Source organism: Sebastes umbrosus, chromosome 18, assembly GCF_015220745.1.
Source record: "Sebastes umbrosus isolate fSebUmb1 chromosome 18, fSebUmb1.pri, whole genome shotgun sequence".
Lineage (NCBI taxonomy): Eukaryota > Metazoa > Chordata > Actinopteri > Perciformes > Sebastidae > Sebastes > Sebastes umbrosus.
The window spans coordinates 4898138-4918993 of NC_051286.1; the positions used below are offsets into that span (position 1 = coordinate 4898138).

General features: G+C 44.2%; 1 long non-coding RNA gene across 1 annotated transcript; it reads right to left on the reverse strand.

The window, feature by feature from the left end:
• Positions 1–1674: 1674 nt before the first annotated feature.
• On the reverse strand, positions 1675–20460 carry LOC119477179. The gene is made up of 3 exons (XR_005204192.1): positions 20448–20460; positions 8617–8620; positions 1675–1824 (listed from the first exon to the last, which is right to left on the reverse strand). It is a non-coding gene; the product is annotated as an uncharacterized LOC119477179 (long non-coding RNA).
• Between the last annotated feature and the right edge of the window lie 396 nt (positions 20461–20856).

The following is a 20856-nucleotide window of genomic DNA, read 5'->3' on the forward strand; positions in this document are numbered from 1 at the left end:
GTTAAGAAAATACCAAGCACCGCCCACCAGCCAGAGCACAGCCAATAGGAACGCTCTCTCTCTCTGAAATGACCTGTGATTGGCCAAAGTCTCCCGTCACAGGCTAGATATTCTAAAGCCTGAAAACAGAGCCATGAGGAGGTGCAGGAGTCTAGTTTTCTCTCAGAACACTTGAATTACAATATACTGAAAGGTTGTTATGTAATTTTTACCCAATGATGCCAAAAACATTCTGCCTACTGCCACTTTAACGCTATCAGTTCTCCATCTTGGGGCCCCATAATAAAAGTCTCCTCCCCCCCTCCCACTGATTTCTCCTCCATGAGATGCACCCTGCTTTTAGAGATTAAAGGGGCCCCTCTAAGAGCCGGCGACAGCACCCCAGAGATGTGTCGGCTACATCTCAATGCAGAGGCTTAAGAGGAGATCACAGTCTGACCTGTAAAAATGCAACTACATCCCCGGGCAAAAAAGGCACCGCTTCTATTTATAGACTGGCTGCACGCTTCCATGGTGTATAATTTCTCTTGTTTATTCTCATGGAAAGAGAATGCCCATCCTCCAGCTTCTGTTGGGAATCTATCAATATACATAATTCATTAACACACGTACGTGAGCACAGTATCCGTGGCAAGAAATGGGGCAACTGTTCCAGCATGACTGGCTCGCCTCTACAGCGTAGCCAATGTCTGTGTCCGATGACCTAACCAAAAACAACTGACACCATTTCCACACTTTATATAGTAGCCAATTCCCTCCTCCATTGTGTTACAATTAGCAACAAGAGGTGTGAGTCGGCCAAGGACATGAAACAGACCTTCAGAGCTTTACTGATGTCTTCACCTGAGTTAGGTTTTCACTGGGCGGATCTGATTTTCCTTCTGTCAGCTCCAGTACAACCGATCTATGTCCTACTGTTCTACTAGCATCATATAAACACCAGGAGTTTGACAATCATTCATCTTTTCATAAGTTTCTTCATCCAGAGGGATGCAGATTCTCATTTTAAAGTACATTTTGGTCCATTAGCTTCCATGCAAACTCTACTCTGGTTAGCTAATTGAAGCACTTGTTGTAGTATTTCTAGTATAGTCTTCACCTGTGCTTAGATAATACATAGTTTCATAGGCTATAGGAAATGTATCACTCATTCTGCATTTAATTTGTCTAACATTTTTTATCTGCATAACAAAAACATACACACATTCAAAGGAGCTTGTTTCAAACATCATTTTATTGGATGTTTATTTCCATATGCACGAATGCATGCTGTATCAACAGTAATATATACACACCAGCAAACACTTGTATGGACACCTGATAATAAGATGAGAAGATGATTATGTTTGTACTGTAAATATGCAGCTACAATCAGGAGACAATTAGCTTAGCTTAGCATAAAGACTGGCAACAGTAGGAAACTACTGCTACTTCCTTTAGCACTCCATTGACTATGATGTAAACCCATCCGTGGCCACAGTAAATGCACCAGGAGTGACGTAGTTTAAAGAGCAAAAAGACATACTAAGGGTGGGTTGGTGGGTCCAACAAACACAAGACCTGGAACTGCCCCCAGCAGTGATGTCATGGTGTACTAACATACTCTGAACTTCTACATCTCTGCAGCAAGGCGAGAAGTTAAAGGTGCTAAATTCAGAGCATATAGCAGCAAACAACTATTTGCAATGTAAAGATATAGAGGACTAATGTCTACCTGAGCAGAGAATGAAGTCACTCTCCCTCTGTGTGTGTTATAATCCGGACTTCTCTGTGCTTTGTTTACATAGCCGGGCAAGCCAAGCGTGCATTTTAGTGCATACAAGTCTCTCTGTTGTGCCCCATTGGCTAGCTTACGGTCGCCGTTCTACACTCCACTCATACGGTGGATAACGGCATCCAAACCCACGGTGTTGTCGAGGAAGCGTAGCGTTCACCCTCTGGTTTCCCCCTCAGGTAAACACTGTTAGCTTTGTCAGCACTGTTGCCATCATTAGCGCTGTTTAGTTTCTCTTTAAAAATCCCTTGCTTAAAAAAGTCAGAGGATAAATTAGATTATTATTAAAACATTTATTTGTATGGTCAACCCAAATACTGTCTTGCCATGCCTGTGAAGAGAAGCTCATTTGCTGGTGTAGAACAAGCGAGGAGATCTAGCTCCCTGTAGCATGGCACCACGACAGCATCCACATCTGTCAGCCTGTCAGTGATGGAGAGGGCCCAACGCTAAACAGGCCTTGTTAATGGTTAGCATGCACAGAGGCCCTGTATACGCATGTGAGCATGCATACAATGCAAACAGACGCTCACACACACACACACAGAGCTGGCAAGCTTTCCTGGAAGGCTGGAATTCCCTTGCTGGTGCAGAGAGGAGAGAAGATAGTAGAGCAGCGATGTATGGAGGAGGGAGGGAGGCACTGGGCTGGAGATGTTGGGGACCCCATCTGGTGTGTATGGGACTGCGTTTATGTAGTATGCTTGTGCACAAGCGCACGTTATAATGACGGCGTAATTACTCCACCGTCGGTCGAGCTGCTCGCTGTTCATGGATAGGTGATGAGGAGGCAAGGGCCATCGCTCTCCCCTTTTCCCTCGCCATCCATCACAATAATAAGGGGAGCCCCAGCAGACGGAGGGAGCTGTAAACTTATGCTTCCCCGTTTTCATGCTGGTGAGCCCAGGGAAAGCCCTCGCTTCCCCCCAAAGGCTCCAGATGCAGGAGAGGTGGGGCGGCCAGAGGACGGCAGCTCGCTCTGGGTGTTTGTGTTATGCAACATTAGAGGTGCTTAAGCCTCATCTTTATTCTGCTGGGACACGTGGCAGAGGGTAGAACCTCCCCCAAAAACTATATGGAAACCAGGCCAGGTGGTCACACTACGCTGAGCATACCTTACTCAACAACACAGATTACAGGAGATATTTTTGGATGCTGTTTTTATTACTTCTGTCTCATGACTTTGGCTGGATAAAGGTGCACGTCCGTCTGTCGTCATAAAGCATGCAGGACATGGTCCGCCAAAGAGCCATAAAGCTTTACTTCCACCCCAATGAGCCCCCCATTCCCAAAAAGAAAACACCAGGCTAGTGTTGTTAAATGCATGATAAAGCATGCAGCTGCAGGTTTCACAGAGTTCCACTAAGTTAAACATCTCTTTATGGCGCCAACTTTGTCCCTCGTCGTTCTATATGGGTCAAATATTTCATTGGACATCAAATTGCACTTGACGCGTGTTCGATTAGCCAACGGTGTATCAGTTTGTTCGAGGGAGTGCATGGGTTTCTGTCATCTACACAGTGTGATGGCGATGATTGGAGCAAACAATTACTCCTTTAACCGATCACATGTTGTCTTGGAGAGGTGCCCTGCTCACGATGGCAGGCTGCTCTTTAATTAAAATAAGAAAAAAAAAAAAAGAAAAAACCAGAGAGGGAAACTTACCCTGGGGCTTATTCGACATTATCCAATGATGCCTTCTCCAGAATACCTGACTAAATCTGGCCTCAGCTGAAGAGGAGAAGTCAGCGAGGAAGGAAAAGAAAAAAAAAAAACAATTATCCATCTGCGAATGAGCAGCAGACACTTAATTCAGGACTGCTGGGGACAAAGCCCCTTGTTTAGAGACAGTAATTAGGCAACAACATGGCGAGGAGGTTGGGAAGAGTCGGAGGCGGGGTGGAGTACACCTCTGGTCATCCAAGGAGAGAGAAAAATGGAGGGATGGAGATGAAGAGAGAGTAGACAAGAAGGGGAAGAATGAGAGAGCAGACATGAGAGGGAAGAGTGTGTGTTAGGCAGCATTCTGATGAGTGCAGGATCTCTGCCGACTCCCACCACCATTACAGCAGCGCAGAACATCGCCCCAGGGCTTTGGAATCAAACCCATTACATCTGATACTGGATTTCTCTCTGCTCAGAATTAATGCAATGTGGACTCGCCTTCTCTAAAGCTGGCCAGTGTCGCATAGCATCGCTGCGCAAAGAGCTGCACCACAAGGAGGAAAAAAAAGAGGACAGGGGAGGAGGAGAGTGAGGGCCTGAGAGTCTGAGAGGGATACTGGAGAGGCAGGCTCGCTGCAGCCGGAGGGGTCATTTCATATTTCAATTCTTTCTATAATATTGAAACTTGCCGTCTCTAATAACTCGCAGGATATATGGGTACACATAAAGGGGCCTACGTATATGTTTATACAGGGGGCCTTGTAATCCATTTGCATAATTAACAGACTGGCATTTGAAAAGCAGAATGTCAGCACAAACAACCTTGGACACCAAACTACCCCGGGTCATTTTTTTCAGCCGTGTAATTGGCTCCTAATGCAGAGGAGTTAAACATAGAGATTTTCTGCCCTTAAAGCAAAAAAAAAAAAATCTCCTCTTGTTAATGGGCTCAGCACTCCCAGATTCCTGCCGGTGATTATCAGTCAGCTCGGACTTTTGGAAGTTTAGGAAAGGACCATCAAAAACATCCATTTCCCCCTTTTAAAGCTTCAGTAGGCAGAATGGTTTTGGCATCATTGGGTACAAAATGCCATAATAACCTTTCAGCATATTGTAATTCAAGTGTTCTGAGAGAAAACTAGACTTCTGCACCTCCTCACGGCTCTGTTTTCAGGCTTTAATAACTCTAGCCTGTGACGGGAGACTTTGGCCAATCACAGGTCATTTCAGAGAGAGAGAGAGCGTTCCTATTGGCTGTGCTCCGGCTGGTGGGCGGTGCATGGTATGTCCGCTACTTGATCTCAACATGGCTGCATGTCACAAACTTTCTCATTTTACAGCTAAACATTACACTACAAGATGTTTCTGAAAGCATTTGAGGAGAGAAATAGGCATTAACGTAACATAATATTGATTCATATTTGATCAGCGCTGCCTAGTTTGACCGTTTGATCGGAGTTTGCGAGTGATTGACAGCCGGCTCAGATATGGCAAGGCTCCAGATCAGCTCTGACTGGTTGTTTTCCTCCGGTCTATGAAATCTTGCAGATGCCATTTGTCTCATGCACTACTATCAGGATATGGTGACCGTTTTATAAAAATAACTTTTTTTAAAATCACATTTGCTCCATTTCCACCCACTGCTGCTTAAAATCCATCAAATCCTCTCTCTTGTATCTGCAATGTGACACTTCCTTCAAACTTAATTGAGGCCACCTATTGGTTATAAATGAGGATTGGGAAACCAGTGCTTCATTTTGTCTGCGCTGCACCGTAGTGGAGTGAAGGCAACACGTCCGTCCATCTCTGCCTCCTCGTAGTGACACGTCTGATGTAATGTTTGCGTAAGCGACCGTACTCTCTGTGGCTACATCGCTGGCTTTGCACATCGTCCCGAACACCATCTCACTTGACAGCTACATGCAATCTCAAGCAAATTGGCAGTGCATATAGGATGAAACTTTATGTAAGGCAGCAGCGCCACAGCTGACACGCAGCCAGCAAGGGTTTGGTTTGTGCAACAGCAGAAGCTTTTTTGGCACTATGAGAACACTTTTAGAGAGTTTCTTTATTGAGCCATGCAGGGAAATGGTTATAAATAAAAGTCCTCGATGTCTTTCATTGAACTTTTTTGAACCAATTATTAAAATTAGATCCTTATTTAGGACCATACGGGAGAATTTTGCTGAATTGCGTGATTTAGTTTTATATACAGACTACGCGAGTCCAACCAGAGTTCAAACTTTATTCATCAGCAGGCTAATGGGGTTCAACCGACATATTGCTTTGCCAATTTATCAGACATATAATGATTTTTTTTACTATATATTGGATATCAGCCAGTTATGTTACTACATAAAAACTGCTATGAAATGTAATCACATATGTGCACAGATGCTACAAAAGATGCTTCACTAAAAGCAAGTGGTTGGTGTGCCCTGTGTAACGGAGCTGCTAACCTATAGGAAATGTTATTTGTTAGTGTTTCATGTGTCTCTTTATCGTCTGTTTAAGAGGTTTTCCCGGCCGTGTCGACAGGAAAAAATGTTGACATTGTACGTTTCTGCAAACCATGCATACGTTGAATGACAACATTATTGCATTCGGTCAGAGCAAGTGAGGTAGTACAACGAGCGACGCACACAGCAAGTGACGTAGTATATTGAGCGAACGTTATTGAAAGATATGTGGTATAATAATGAGAATAACCACTGAGAAATCCACTGAGTGCGGGACAGAGTGGTGGTGGATGGGTCAAACAAACACAACTTTGACCCAAGAGGCTGCTGTTCGTGTCCCGTGTGAAACCAAACCTTATGTTGTGGCGTTACGTTGTGGCGTTACGTTGTGGCGTTACGTTGTGGCGTTACGTTGTTACGCTACGTTGTTACGCTACGTTGTTACGCTACGTTGTTACGCTACGTTGTTACGCTACATTGTTAAGCTACATTGTTACATTACTTTGTTACGCTACATTGTTACGCTACATTGTTACATTACTTTGTTACGCTACGTTGTTACGCTATGTTGTTACGCTACGTTGTTACGCTACCTTGTTACGCTACCTTGTTACGCTACCTTGTTCATGGTCACATTACGTTGTTTGACATCAAAATGGTCCAATATAAAGATATGGGGACCTGCACAAAATAGCAGCCTTTGGCCAATTTATAAATAGCTACTAGTTGGATAAAATTCAGTTCAACCTTTTGTTCCATAGCTACAGGTGTAGATTTCTTGCTATGAATAGCAGAATTATCAGCATCTTGTTGAAATTAGAAATGAGATCTTGTTGAAGTCTGGTTCTATATGAAACCAATACTCCATTTTCAAATAGAGGTAAAGAGCCGTTTAAGGTCATTTAAGGTAAAGAAGCATCTCGTACAGGAGTGGAGTTGCACCGCTGATGCATTTGTGCCTTCAGATGCACAGAAATGTCCCAGACACTTGTGACTGTCTCTTGTCATCAAATCTGACGTGCAAGTCAGGAAGCGTGAACAGAATAAAAAAAAAAAACAGAAAAGAGAAAAAAGCCTGTCCCTCTGGCAGCTGTCCTTCCACGCCGCTCCCAGGAAAGAATTGAATTCCGGGATTTGCCGGACGCTACGTAGCCTTTGGGATGTAATCTCACACCCACACACCTATTAACCTCTACCAGCAGAGAAGTTGGAATGACTTTCAAGCTCCAGTGGGTCCAGTGCAGGATAATGACTGTGGTGAGTTCAGGTAATGTGGTTAGCGCGCTGTTGGGGCCAAGCTGTCAGCTCCGTGGCAGAGTTAGAGGCTGGGGGTTGGTAAGAAACTCGGAGGAGGGAGAGAGAGAGAGAGAGAGAGAGAGAGAGAGAGAGAGAGAGCAGCTGGACCTGACAGGGCCTGGGAGCAGAGTCAGCGGCCTGGGATCAGTGGCACAGCCTGACTGGATCGGACATCTTCCTGCAGAGAGCTCTCTCCTGATGCCTCAACACCACACGCAACACACACACTCCTGCATGTACACATATATACATGCATGTGCACAAATACTCAAGTGTGCCTGTGCCCAAACTAGTGCTGTCAATCGATTAAAATATGTAATCGCGATTAATCGCAAATTAATCTCACATTTTTTATCTGTTCAAAATGTACCTTGAAGGGAGATTTGTCAAGTATTTAATACTCTAAATATGCTGCGTTATGCAAATGTATGTATATATTTATTAGTGGAAATCAATTACCAACAAAAAACAATGACAAATATTGTCCAGAAACCCTCACAGGTACTGCATTTAGCATAAAAAATATGCTCAAATCATTACATGGCAAACTGCAGCCCAACAGGCAACAACAGCTGTCAGTGTGTCAGTGTGCTGACTTGACTATGACTTGCCCCAAACTGCATGTGATTATCATAAAGTGGGCATGTCTGTAAAGGGGAGACTCGTGGGTACCCATAGAACCCATTTACATTCACATATCTGGAGGTCAGAGGTCAAGGGACCCCTTTGAAAATGGCCAGGCTAGTTTTTCCTTGTCAAAATTTAGTGTAAGTTTGGAGCGTTATTTAGCCTCCTTCCCGACAAGCTAGTATGACATGGTTGGTACCAATGAATTCCTTATGTTTTATATGATACCAGTATCTTCACTCTAGCTTTAAAACTGAGCCTGTTACAACCTCTGAAAGATTGATTGCGTTAATGCGTTAATGAAAATAGTGATGTTAAAACAAATTTGCATTAACACGTTATTATCACGTTAACTTTGACAGCCCTATCCCAAACAGACACAAGCCCCTTTCTGCAGCTCAGATGCTCCCTTCTTTCCCTTACAGTACGCTCTTCTCTCTTAATCTATCTTCTCCTTCTATCGTCACCCTCCTCTTCCTCTCTCCATCCCCCAAGTGAAGGTGCTGCAGGGAGGGTGGAGGGGTGAGCACTACATGACTTATTACTCATCCAGGCCTTTGGTGAACCTCAGAGCCGCATCGATGCCTGCTGGCAGTAGCGTGGAGCTGTGAACCCACACTCTCCTTGTTCGGCCTGTTAGCTTGTCAATCAGCCGTCCGGCCGGCCGGCCTGTCAGTCTCTGAATCAGCCATGCAGCTCTCTCTCCTCTCCTCCCCTGGTCTATAGGTACTCCCACCTTTCACCCTCTGCTCCTATAACTACATCACCTGAGAGGCCTCAGGGTGCGCTCTTCACGCAGCTCCTTCTCTTCCTGTCCGGCTCGCATGCAGACCCTCGGCCACCCCCCCCTCCTGCACGGTCTCCTATTTCACCGCAGGAGCCCTGACTCACACCCAGGCCAGTCGGAAAAATGAGCCAGCCATGCAGAAGAGATAAGATGCAGAGAGGGAAGGAACGCAACCAATAAAAACACATCATTCAAAGTGAGGCGATAAAGAGGGAAAAGCTAGAGGTAGAAGAGGATGTGGCAGAAATATATTTAGTGTATTCTTGGCCAGTTTAAAGGTGCAATCTGCCCGTTTGGTTCACACATTGCGCCTTTATCCTCTGCCAGAGACCTTATCTGTGACATTTAAGAAATCAAAAACACATTCTCCAGATCAATTATCTCTTATGTGCTCCAATACTAAAATGTTTTTTTTTAAATCTGGGTGAAATGCTGAGATATCGAGCATCAAAGATTTGACGTAACAGCTGGCGAACTGGCTTCTTTTTAAATATTTAATCCTAAAAGGGTCAGCTTTCACAAACAACAACATGCCAGAATAAATGCTCCCCAGAATATGAATGAACACAAGGATGCTGTTACAAATACCGGATAACAATTTCGATTTTTTTTTTTTTTTTCAAATCTAATCGTTTCTGATTTAAAGATAGAGCTTTTTTTTTGATCTGACAAGAAAGAGAAGAGGCAAGAATAATTAACAGCTTGGCTCATCCCTTGCTTTCTAAACCCTGAACCCTTCTCTGTCTGGCCCATTTGCGTCGGTGTGTCGTCACAGGGCCGGGGGATTTAAGCTAAGCCATATCAGCGGCTGAAAAGGACTCCTCTGAGAAAATACGCTGGCCTGGATGTGGCAAATATATTGCTGTAATGCGTTTTGCGTTCGCAGGGGCCAGAGATCAACAATGGAGCCAGCTGAGGCAGACGCAGAGAGCTTTGCCTCTGGTAGAGTGCTCCTCAAGGACCCGGGATGCACATGTCGTAGTTTAGCACAGACATGTTAGATTCTCAACAAGTACATGCTCCATTCAACCTTGAGCTGCAACGAAAGGCAAGAGCAACGGCGGTTGCTAAGATCTAAAGTGTGTCTATTATAAGCAGCGATTTTGAACCTGAATCTGCAAAGTGCAAGTCCACTCAGTCATGAAGACAGACCCCAGGGACGGGTCACAGCATTACTCCTGATCCGGCCTCCTCACGCATATATACATCAAACACTGTAACACACACACACACACACACACACACACACACACACAGTCACACACTGACAGGAAAACACACGCACACACATGGACAAACATGCATGAGTGCACACAGAGACACGTTTTGACAGGAAAGAATGATGTGAGATGAAAAATGTGCATTTTTGTATCTCAAGTATTACTTCTATATAGTGTCTGTATTGTCTATATCATTGATTCTCAACATGGGGGTCGGGACCCTCTAAGGGCTCACAACTATGTCTGAATGGTCAAAAGATGATTACCAATTTAAGGGGGAACTCCACCGATTTTACACTTCAAAGTCTGTGTACAGGTCTCGGGGAGATGATGATGTCATTTTAGTCAGTGTCAGCTGGGACTGAAGACTACAAGTTTGAAAATTGAAGGTGGTGTGGTGGTGCGGTTGCAAATTGCAACCAACTGGGTACCCCTCCGCTGACTCCTCCCTTTCCCGGTTTGAAATCTGCAACTCACGTTACCACAGTTTCACAAGCGTGTCGGAGAACTACGGTGGCCTTCAGGTAACGTAACAATGCTAAAGGCTCTCTCTAGAGCCAGAGTTTGGTTTGTCCGTTCTGGGCTACTGTAGAAACATGGTGGAGCAACATGGCGGACTCCGTGAAGAGGACCTGCCCTCTATGTAGATATGAAGGGCTCATTCTAAGCCAACAGAAACACAACGATTCTTAGTTTTAGGGGATTATACACATTAGGGGTGTAAGAAAATATCGAAAAAATAAAATATCGCGATATTATGTTTTGTGATACTTTATCCATTCTCAAAAACACTGCATCGATTTTTAATTAATAGTTTACATACAAAGATTAACTCGGTCAATACTTTATTTCATTTGCAAAGAGATGCGTATGTCTCAGTGTATGTGCTCTCTGAAAGTAGCATTATGATGTTAGATGTTAGAGGGACGGTGATAAATGCAGATCCCACTGTTCTGATAGCATAAAAAAGTAAACTTTCTTGTTACTCAGATTTTATACATATGGTGGTGCGTTCTTTATACCGTGACAGTTTTCGATTCTTGCCAATACACAGCCCTAGAAAACATAGTTATGAATATTATATTATATTTCTGCCACCGAAAACCCTTTGAACACTGGCCCTTTAAAAAACTCTCGGGGTGTGGACTTAGAAAGAAGTGAGATTAGCAGAAGTCTGTAGCCCGCTCCTCCTCTCTGCTGGAGGCTAGCCTCGAGCTATATTAGCTGCTACTAGCATAACACGCCCAAATCTCTGACTGAACTGTTGGCAATTGAGTTGCATTGTGGGTAATGTAGGCACCAGGTTTTGACAAGCCGGAAAAATGTATGGAATAAAATGAGAAGTTCAGGATAGAGTTACCTCTTCAGGTGTTTAAAAATGATTGAAATTAAACGATCACACCTGCAAGCTGTGATGAAAGCTCTCTACTGACTTTCTTACATGATTTAGAACACAAGAATATACGCAAACTGCAAATATGAAGGTATTACTGCGTGCATACTTCTACCTAACACCCTCCCTCTGTGCACTAAAGCAGACGTTACTAAGGTCAAAACAGAAACGGAGCTAATTGTGCATTCAGTAGAAGTCGCACAATCTCCACGGTGCAATTACGTGATCCTCCTTTCACACACAACTCGCCGTCTAAACTCTGACCTCCGCACGACACCGCGTTATTGGATAATGACGACAGCGACGTGTATGACAATAGTGTTGCTGCCACGCTGTGACAAACGGAGGGGGGGGGATCGTGACAAAGATGTTAAGGAGGAAGGGAGGCTCATTTAGAGCGCGGTAACATGTTGGGAGATGTATGGGGGCCCCAGCGTGCAGCGCAGCCTTTAAAGCAGAGCATGACCTCCCCAAGGACACGCAGGATCCTCCAACTTACACCAGGCAGGGACAGCAGATATTAAAAGGGGGGCCGGCGGCGACACGGAGAGTCACCCCCCTGGCTAGAGCGCCTAATACCCTGCAGTGCGAGCTTTTATCTGGCAGACCTTAGTGGCCCACCTGAGAGCAGAGCCAGCTGGGGAGCAGAGTGTTAAGCTGTTGGCTGTCGCTGTGTCATGTCTGTGTGTTAACAGGAGGCCCAGGCTCTGCTGCTGCTGCTGCTGCTGCTGCTGCTGCTGCTGCTGTATCTGAGGGCTTCTGCGAGATGCGTGTTGCAGTTTGATGAGTGTTTCTTGCTGCAGTGCGAGAAAGAGAGAGAGAGAAAGAGAGAGAAAGTGAGAGAGAGAGAGGAAGAGAGAATCCCTCCCCATCACATTTCCTGCTGTTTCCAGCACGCTTGCACACACATATGCACATATTCACATGCAGGCACGTGCACTCACACACACACACTCTAAAAATGCAGACATGCATGCGAGAGCACACTTGCACGGGAATGCGGTGCACATGCACACAGTGAGAGAGGAAGTGCTTCAGTGACCCAGCACTGTGAGATAAGGCTGCTCTGCAATTCAGAAATATGCAACCTGCATGTTAACAACCCCTGGAGCGCAGCCTCCCCGGGGTGCTCCAACTCCTCTCTCAGCCTCCCCCCCACCCTCCCTGCACTCTCTCTCTCTCTCCTCTCCACCCATCCCTCCATCCCGCAACTCCACCTTGCTTCACCTGACTGCAAACACAGAGACAGAGAGGACAGAACGGGGAGAGGAAAATGGAGGATTCGGAGAGGGAGAGGGGGGAAAGAGGAAGATGTGTGTGACTGCAGAGAGGAGTGAATTTTCTGCTGTGTTTCTCCGTTGGTCTGCAAGCATGTGCGGAGTCCCAGTGAGCTGCTTAGTGCAGAGCAGGGGCAAGAGGGCTCGGGGAGGCGAAACACAACATATGGAGGACTAATGAGGTTCTATTTGGAGGGCTTCTCGCTGAAAAGGTTACACGAGGCCAAATATGAGGGGATGCGGAGTTAAGAGAAAACAGAGGGGATCAAAGTGGCCAGAAAAAGGGAACATGTTTAGCCGTAGAGAGCGCTGCAGACGGAGAGAGGAAGAGGAGGGAGGAAAAGAGAGAAAGAAAGCGGGAGATCCATTCTCAGTATGTGGAGGGAGATTGGCAGGTTTCCGCACTGGAGATGCTATTGAGAGTGACACGTCCACACGACACAGCCGTAACACATTGGCTTTGATACTAATATCAGTCTTTTTTAGAGGGAGGTTGATGAAATTTGCATTTAGATTGAAATGACTTGGGGACGGCCAGGAGACCACAGAGGGCCGCAGAAAGGAAGAGAGAGGCGAGCGGAGAGGGGCGGGGTGTGTCTTTGCTTCAGCTGTGGGATGCTCCAGCTTTGCCTGCCCTCTTTAAAACAAAAAAAAACACACACCCTGCCCACTTGAGAACACATCTCCTCCGCACCCCCTCTACATACCAACACACCCTCGCTGAGTAATACACACCTAACATGACTATTCTCTGCTGATTTGATGCTGTAGAGTTCCCACTTGACTGGGTCAAGGATGCAGGGGAGCTCTGCACAGCGTCCCCGCCCCCCCCCCTCTGTTCTCCAGCTACACACATGCCTGACATTTGCATCGTCCAGAGACCGGAGGAGCCACGAGGAGGAGGTGGAGGAGGAGGAGGAGGAGGAGGAGGAGGAGGAGGAGGAGGTGGGTAGCGTGCTCAATTTGTGTCTTAATCACATTAAAACGGCCCTGTGCAATTTTCTAAACAATTTAACGAGGGCTGTGCCGACTGAGACGGATAACGCACTGTGTCCTAATATTGAGCCCCGGCTGCCTAATGGAAGAGAAAGCAGGCACTTTATTTCTCCTCACGCAATATTGGCACTGTATTGTTTAGCTAATATTATCATAACATTCAATGGGGTGGGGGGGTTTGGAAATATATTGTTTATCTGGCATCATCATTGAATCTGTGTACAGTTTCTTTATTGGAATGAGTTTATCAAACACAATACCCAATAGTCAGTATAGAAACTTTACATTATCAGACTCACTAAGCAAAAATCCTGATTGTTTATTTGCTTTAAAGCTATTTCATTTGGAAAACTGTGATGTCACCTACTTCCAATCAGAAAGGCTTCGTCTGAAATCGCATACTATACACTACATGCTGTCCATCATCTGTGGGATATCTATGCCGCTGTAGTGTCCAGCGTTGCATTCTGTAATATTGGAAATAGTTTATGATTTGCGTACTCTTGGTTTCATACTGAGGTTCCGGACATACTAACAAATCTCACATACTGTTTTAGCGTACAAAATAGTGCCTTGAAATGAAACTCGTGAGTTTGTGTTCACAACATGGGAAGTCGTGTACACGATATGCTTGGCGTTCAAGTGGTTAAGTCGTGAGAACACCGCTACTAAGCAACGGCAATATTTACGTTACTGTCGGCGTCTAGAAGCCACAGAGGCTAACAGTTTAGCAAGCTAGAAAGTGGGTAGCATAATGGCCTCCGCCATTTCGGACAACGTCAACAAACACGTCACAACTCGTGAACTCTGAGCTTTCAGAAACTTGAACATGGCAAACACAACCCCATTTGAAGGCACCATATATATATTAGCATATTAGTATGGTAGCTGCGGTACTGTTGGCTTATGTTGCCGAGGAGACGCACTGTCCATCAAATGTCATCAAACCACACCCACATAGTTCTGAGTTTTGGGGTGCTAAACGCTTCATAAATAATACCATAGAATTGTTTTTTCCTTATTATGTATTTCGTTATGCCTATTTAATGTTACAGACAAATAGCTGAGATTGGAAAATGTACAGTAGTTTAGTTGCAGTGTCATGCTATCAGGAGAATATTACACCTCAGTTACCCCTGGAGGTACAGTATATTGTTTGTTATGGGATCATAGAATTCAATTTCATGTGGTTATTCTGTGACATTTCCACCATTACAGACACTTGAGTCAGAATATAATAATATTTGTATTATTTTAAGATTACTTTGGGGGCTTTTTGTCTTTACTCTTGTAGAGAAACATTCAGAAAACATGGGGAAATGTTTTCCAAATATGTGGGGACATTGCGGTTATATGGTATGCAATTTTACCCCATATTATTTAAGATTTAAATGTAATAATTTAAATTTTTTCATTAAATGTTTAACATTTTGAATGCTTCTCTGAATATTTTATCATAAAAGCACATTAAAGCCTGTGTTTTCGCAGGTATGACGATGAATTAGATGGATTTATTTGACATAATAATACACTTAATATTCTTTTCTACATTGTTAACTGCTTTCCTTCACCCCCTTGATGCTGTTTTATTAATCTTATGTCTGTCAAAGTTAAATATTTTGACCAACAGCTGAAAACAGAGCAGTCTCACCAGCCACACATCCATACAGTCCCAGCATCAGGTTGACAACGAGGCTCTTCCAGAGGACAAGAGCACCACCTTGTGTTAATATTTCATAAAGGCACCACACTCAGCCTTCACTTGCATTCTGGTCACACAAAGCCAATGAGTGCAACCCAACACAGGTGGCTGAGGACTTCCTGACTAGACAACTTCCCTACTGTAACAATTACGTGGAAATGAATAGCCTGTCAGTGTTTCATTATGTCGCCATAAAAGCCCAAACCACAAAAGCTGCATCTGCAGTAAAAGGAAGCAAAGCTCTTTAGGAAGAAAAAGACATTTACCATATAGATGAATCTATTTAATCAGAAAATCTGCCGGAGCAGCTTCACAAAATAGATGTGGATGTTAAGACTGAATACTTCGTTAATCACTTGTTGAAATTAATATTCTGCAGTGTAATTTAGAGATCAATATGAAGCCAAGAACAAAAGGGACTATGCTGCAGTTCTATATAAATCAATACGATGAAGTCAATAGGATTATAAGGTGAGCATATTAATAACTATACTACATGCAATCTGCATCATGCATTAGGGACTGAACTTGTGCTCATATGACCGAAACCACAAGAGTGGCTCACTGTGGCCCAAAGGGAGGATCAATACAGCATGTTTATTAAGTGGTATCTCGTTGAAATAGCCGCAGATTTCTCCAACCACTGGACCATTACAGTGTATTAACGTCTGCTGGGGAGGCTGTGCTATATGCATTAAGTGGGTGATGGGATTGCATTAAGTGTTAATAGCAACTTACAATGCCACATCCCCTCCGAGGATTCATAATCTTCTGTGTAAAACAATTTAATCCTCTCTGTCAATATAATCCTGCTGATATTATTAAAAACGCCCGTGATGACATGTTGATATTACTATTTTGCCTCGGAGCCAATAACTTTAATTTACCTGGTGGGAGGGAGAGCGTGTGTGTGTGTGTGTGTGTGTATGTGTGTGTGTGTGTGTATGTGTGTGTGCAACGGAGAGAGAAAATGAGTCCTCGGCAAGATGATGATGGGGGAGTGCAAAAGACATTTTAGTGATGAAGAGGCCCCAGGGGGGAAATAGCTCTGAACTACCTGGGTACTTACATTACAAGTTACGGAATCAAACAGATATCACACAGGCGCACACACACACACACACACACACACACACACACACACAGTCGAGATACCGCAGCTTCTCAACCATCAATTTTAATATACCTACTGATGTTGGTGATGAGTAGGAAGGGAGTTTAAGAGAGTCAGAGCGGGGAAAGAAGTAAGAGAAAGCAGCTCAGCGCTGATACAATTCTCCATATTTAAAGAGTGAGTGATTACCCAGCCCCCTGTTTTAAAAGAGAGAGCGAGAGCGAGACGTATTATAACCAGAGTAGGACACCACTCGGAGGACTGCCTCGCTCTTGTAATTCATGAAAGGCAACCATGTTTTTCAGAAAAGAATGAGAGAAAGTAGGACGTGATTTAATGTCTGAGGGGAGATTTTAAGCCACTCTTAAAGGCTTAGCCGTCCCCCACCGCACCTTCATAATGGGGCTGCCATTTGTCCAGAGTCATAGGCTAATGGTCAAATCACCATATGAATGCAGCACAATGTGGCGCGCGCCTGTAACATTTCTATCATCACTCCAGTGTGAGGATCACTGCATGGGTTAAAGGGGATTTGAATTAAAAGTACCGCTAGTAGCCAGCAGGTGTCAGTGTAGGCCTCAACCCCGACCCGCAGCCAGCTGAAATGGGGATTGAACCTTGAGTGGAGTACAGAGGGGAGCGGCCTGCAGTGGACTGGCCAGCCAGAGCCGCACTGCATCAAACACAAGGTGGGTAAATTGCTATTAATAAGCAAGAGCAGGCTCGGCTGGCCGGTGTGACATGGCCTAGTCCGGGATTTATGGACCCTTTGGCCCGCGAGCATCTTATAACTCATTCAGTCTAACTCATTTTTAACCATCAGCGAGTGTCGGATACTCAGGACATAAATTTGTCCCACACGCTGTGGCAAGTGAGTGAGACCATCACTTTGTGTGTGTGTGTGTGTGTGTGTGTGTGTGTATGTGCCCTATTTGTACTTTAAAGTCATAAAACACCCTCCCCATCTGGAAGCAGTACACACACTGAGCCAAGCAGCAAGAGGAGAAGAGAGGGTGGTGACACTGTAAGTTCATCCACCTGTTTTGGAGTTTTATTATTGTGTTATGCTGCCGTCTCTTCCGGCTCGTGCAAACATTTAACTGCTCCTGTGTGGACTTTGTCCTTTGTTGCCAGTGGCTACGCACAGAGAGAAGTTCCCCGTTAACCTGATTAGCCGTGTGTAATCTGTTTAATGATAAGGCTCAAAGCTTGTAAAAGTCACACCTAGGTGACAATATACAGCCTGTATAAGAAAGACTATGAAAGAATACTGAAAGGATTAATGTCTTTCTCTGCTATAAAGTTACTGTTCTTTTAGTTGTTTGGTTTTTGTTGTCTGCACAGACTGAAACTCAGGGATGGAAATAGTACTAGGGCTGCAACTGACAGATTATTATCATTATTGATTAATCTGTTGATTATTTTCTCAATTAATTGATTAACAATGACAAATATTGTCCAGAAACCCTCACAGGTACTGCATTTAGAATACAAAATATGCTCAAATCATAACATGGCAAACTGCAGCACAACAGGCAACAACAGCTGTCAGTGTGTCAGTGTGCTGACTTGACTATGACTTCACCAAAACTGCATGTGGTAACGACCTGTCAATCACAAGGTGGCCACGCCCTAAAGCATACCCTGCTTTATGGTCTCCATATGGTCTACAACTCCTTGGTTTAACCTTTATCACCCGACTCAGTAGTTCCCATCTGCTCTTTGGAGTGTTTTAGCCTCTTTCAGCTCATTGTTTTCTCTTACGGCCTGCAGCTTTACTGTTTTAGTTCTCACAGTGCTCATCAACCTTGTTTTCAGATGCAGCAGGCAGGTGCTGCCAAACAGCAGACAGAGTTGGTGGCGACCAAAATGGAGCTATTGTAGTAAAAGAATTAATAATATTTTCAGGTTGCAAGAAACACGACTCCATGTACTGTAAGTGGACTGCCGATTTGAAGCCTTGAGTTCGGGATTTTGGCCATCGTCATCTTGTTTTTATGGCCGTCGCCACTTTGTTTTTTTGCAACCAGAAGTGACACGAGAGGGTGGAGCTAAGTACAACCGAACGCTGAATAAACATTTATAGGTGACCAAAATGTTATAAGTAACTTTCATGAAGTGAAAACACACTGTGAAAGGGATAAAGTTGTAAGAGGAAAACACGGACAACTCCCAGACCGGACAACGCCGTGGTAGCAAACGGTCAATCTCAAGGTAGCCACGCCCTAAAGCATCCCCTGCTTTATGGTCTATTTGACTCTAAATGGGACCATAATTTACTAAATGAACATCATGCTGTATTGAAGAAGACTTGAAACTAGCGATTGAGATCATAAACTCATGTTTACAATGTTTACTGAGGTAATAAATCAAGTGAGAAGTAGGCTCATTTTCTCATAGACTTTTATACAATCAGACTTCTCTTTGCAACCAGAGGAGTCGCCCCCTGCTGGCTGTTAGAAAGAATGCAATTTTAAGGCACTTCAGCATTGGCTTCACTTTTCAGAAACAGATGTTGCCCACTGGTATTAAACAAAGGAGGTTTAATGTGTTAATGAATGGATGCTGGTTTGACTGATTTTCTTTTACCGTTCAACAGAGCCATGCTAGCGGTTTCCAGTCTATATCCTATAAGCTGAGCTAACCAGCTGCTGGCTGTATAGCTTCATATTCAGCAGACAGATATGACAGTAGTATTGATCTTCCCATCTTGCTCTCAGCAGGCACATTTCCCAAAATGTCAAAGTGTTTCTTTGAAGAAGCAGAAACCCGCATTTTTACTTGAAAAACTATTTGAATCAATTATCAAAATTGTTGCACATTAATTTTTGATTTGGTTTCAGCATCAAAGGGTAATCACCAAAAATCATGCACACATTTCTTTCAAGTACATAGTGTGCTATTACAAACCATTATAACCACGAGCAAAACATCTGCTGATAAAAAATGATATTTTGACAGCTGCTTTAAACACCTCAACAATAACACACAATGCTGGATATTAAACATTCATGTAAATAGATTATAAACACCTCATAACCACAAATATGGCCAACAGCTGGCTCTCTGTGCATGTTAAAACAGTAACAAGGAAATGCCACTGTCAAACACTGATTCACACATCCATGCATTCACCATGGCAACAAGTTCCATCCCATCCTGCGGATCAACATATGGGTGTGTATTGTTTTGGCTCATGCATGAGTCTTACTGTACAGAGTGTGCCAGTAGGTTCGCTGCCTTCTGTCTCGCTCTTTCTGGACTACATTAGCATACCTAGTGTTCAGGGCAGAGAGGGAGAGAGCAGCACTTTGCACAGGAAGTCAGATAAGCACCTCTTTTGAATACCCGTGTGTGAAAAGCACAGTTTCCACCATAAAATGAGCAGTCACTCAGGGGCAAACAATGGCTTAAAAAAACAGAGACAAAAGAGATTGCAGATTGTAAAAGGTTGACAGAGGGAGTTGAAGAAAGGGGAGAAGAGACACCGAGCAGAAATATTGTCTGGAGGTAGAGAGACGGAGGGGAGGCAGGAGAGGAGAGAGCAATTAGCGAGAGATAAAAAGCATGGCATGGAGGGTAAGACAACCTCCTATTACTCCAATTAATCCAATTTGAAAAAAAAGAAAGAAGAACTAAGCGCACCAGAAAGGCTGATCCATTTCCCTGACAACAGCAAGTGTTTGAGGGTCATGAGTGGGCAGCCGGAGCAGGCCTCCTGCCAGGCTGAGCAGGAAACAGCATGCTGGCATTTGAGCCGGGGTGGAGGGGAGCGTGTGCCCCGTCAGTGGGCACATTAACACTAATTCAACATGACTTGTTGATATATTTCCACGGCGGTAATGATGTTAATGGCAGTATTTTAATGCCCCATGTGCACGGAAATCAGAGGGAATATTAATGCCGCCGGCCGCCGGTCGAGCCGAGGGTGGAGCACATTAATATGTATTGAGTACGTGCATGTGTGTGTACGGGCGTGTGTGAAGTGACTAACACCACTCTACTTTAATATTTACTTGTCTGACTGGCGCTAAATCAAACAAACCTTTTCCAATGAAATAGTCAAAACTTATCTTGCTGGTGGTTTGTTAAAGTGGACTTTGAGCGTATGTCAGTAACTGATAACGTGTAGGTCACTGGTTCCCAACCTGGGGTTCCCGACCCCCACTAGGGGTCGCCAAATGGGGTGGCGAGGCCTTCTTGATTTTAAGGGGTGTAAGACACCTTTTTTAAAAAATATATAGTTGGCCTATAACCCAGCATTTCATTTATTTTTGTTAAGAAAACTTAAGTTATGTTAAGTTATATTTAACGTAAAAAAATTCTTTAACGCAATTGATCTTTCGGAGGTTGTAGTGGATTTTAAAGCTAAGGTGAAGATACTGGTATCATATGAAACTAAAAAACCTAAAGAATCCATTGGTACCAACCATGTCATACTAGCATGTCGTGAAGGAGGCTGAATAACTCTCCAAATTTTGGCGAGGATTTTCAAATGGTTCCCTTGACCTCTGACCTCCAGATATGTGAATGTAAATGGGTTCTA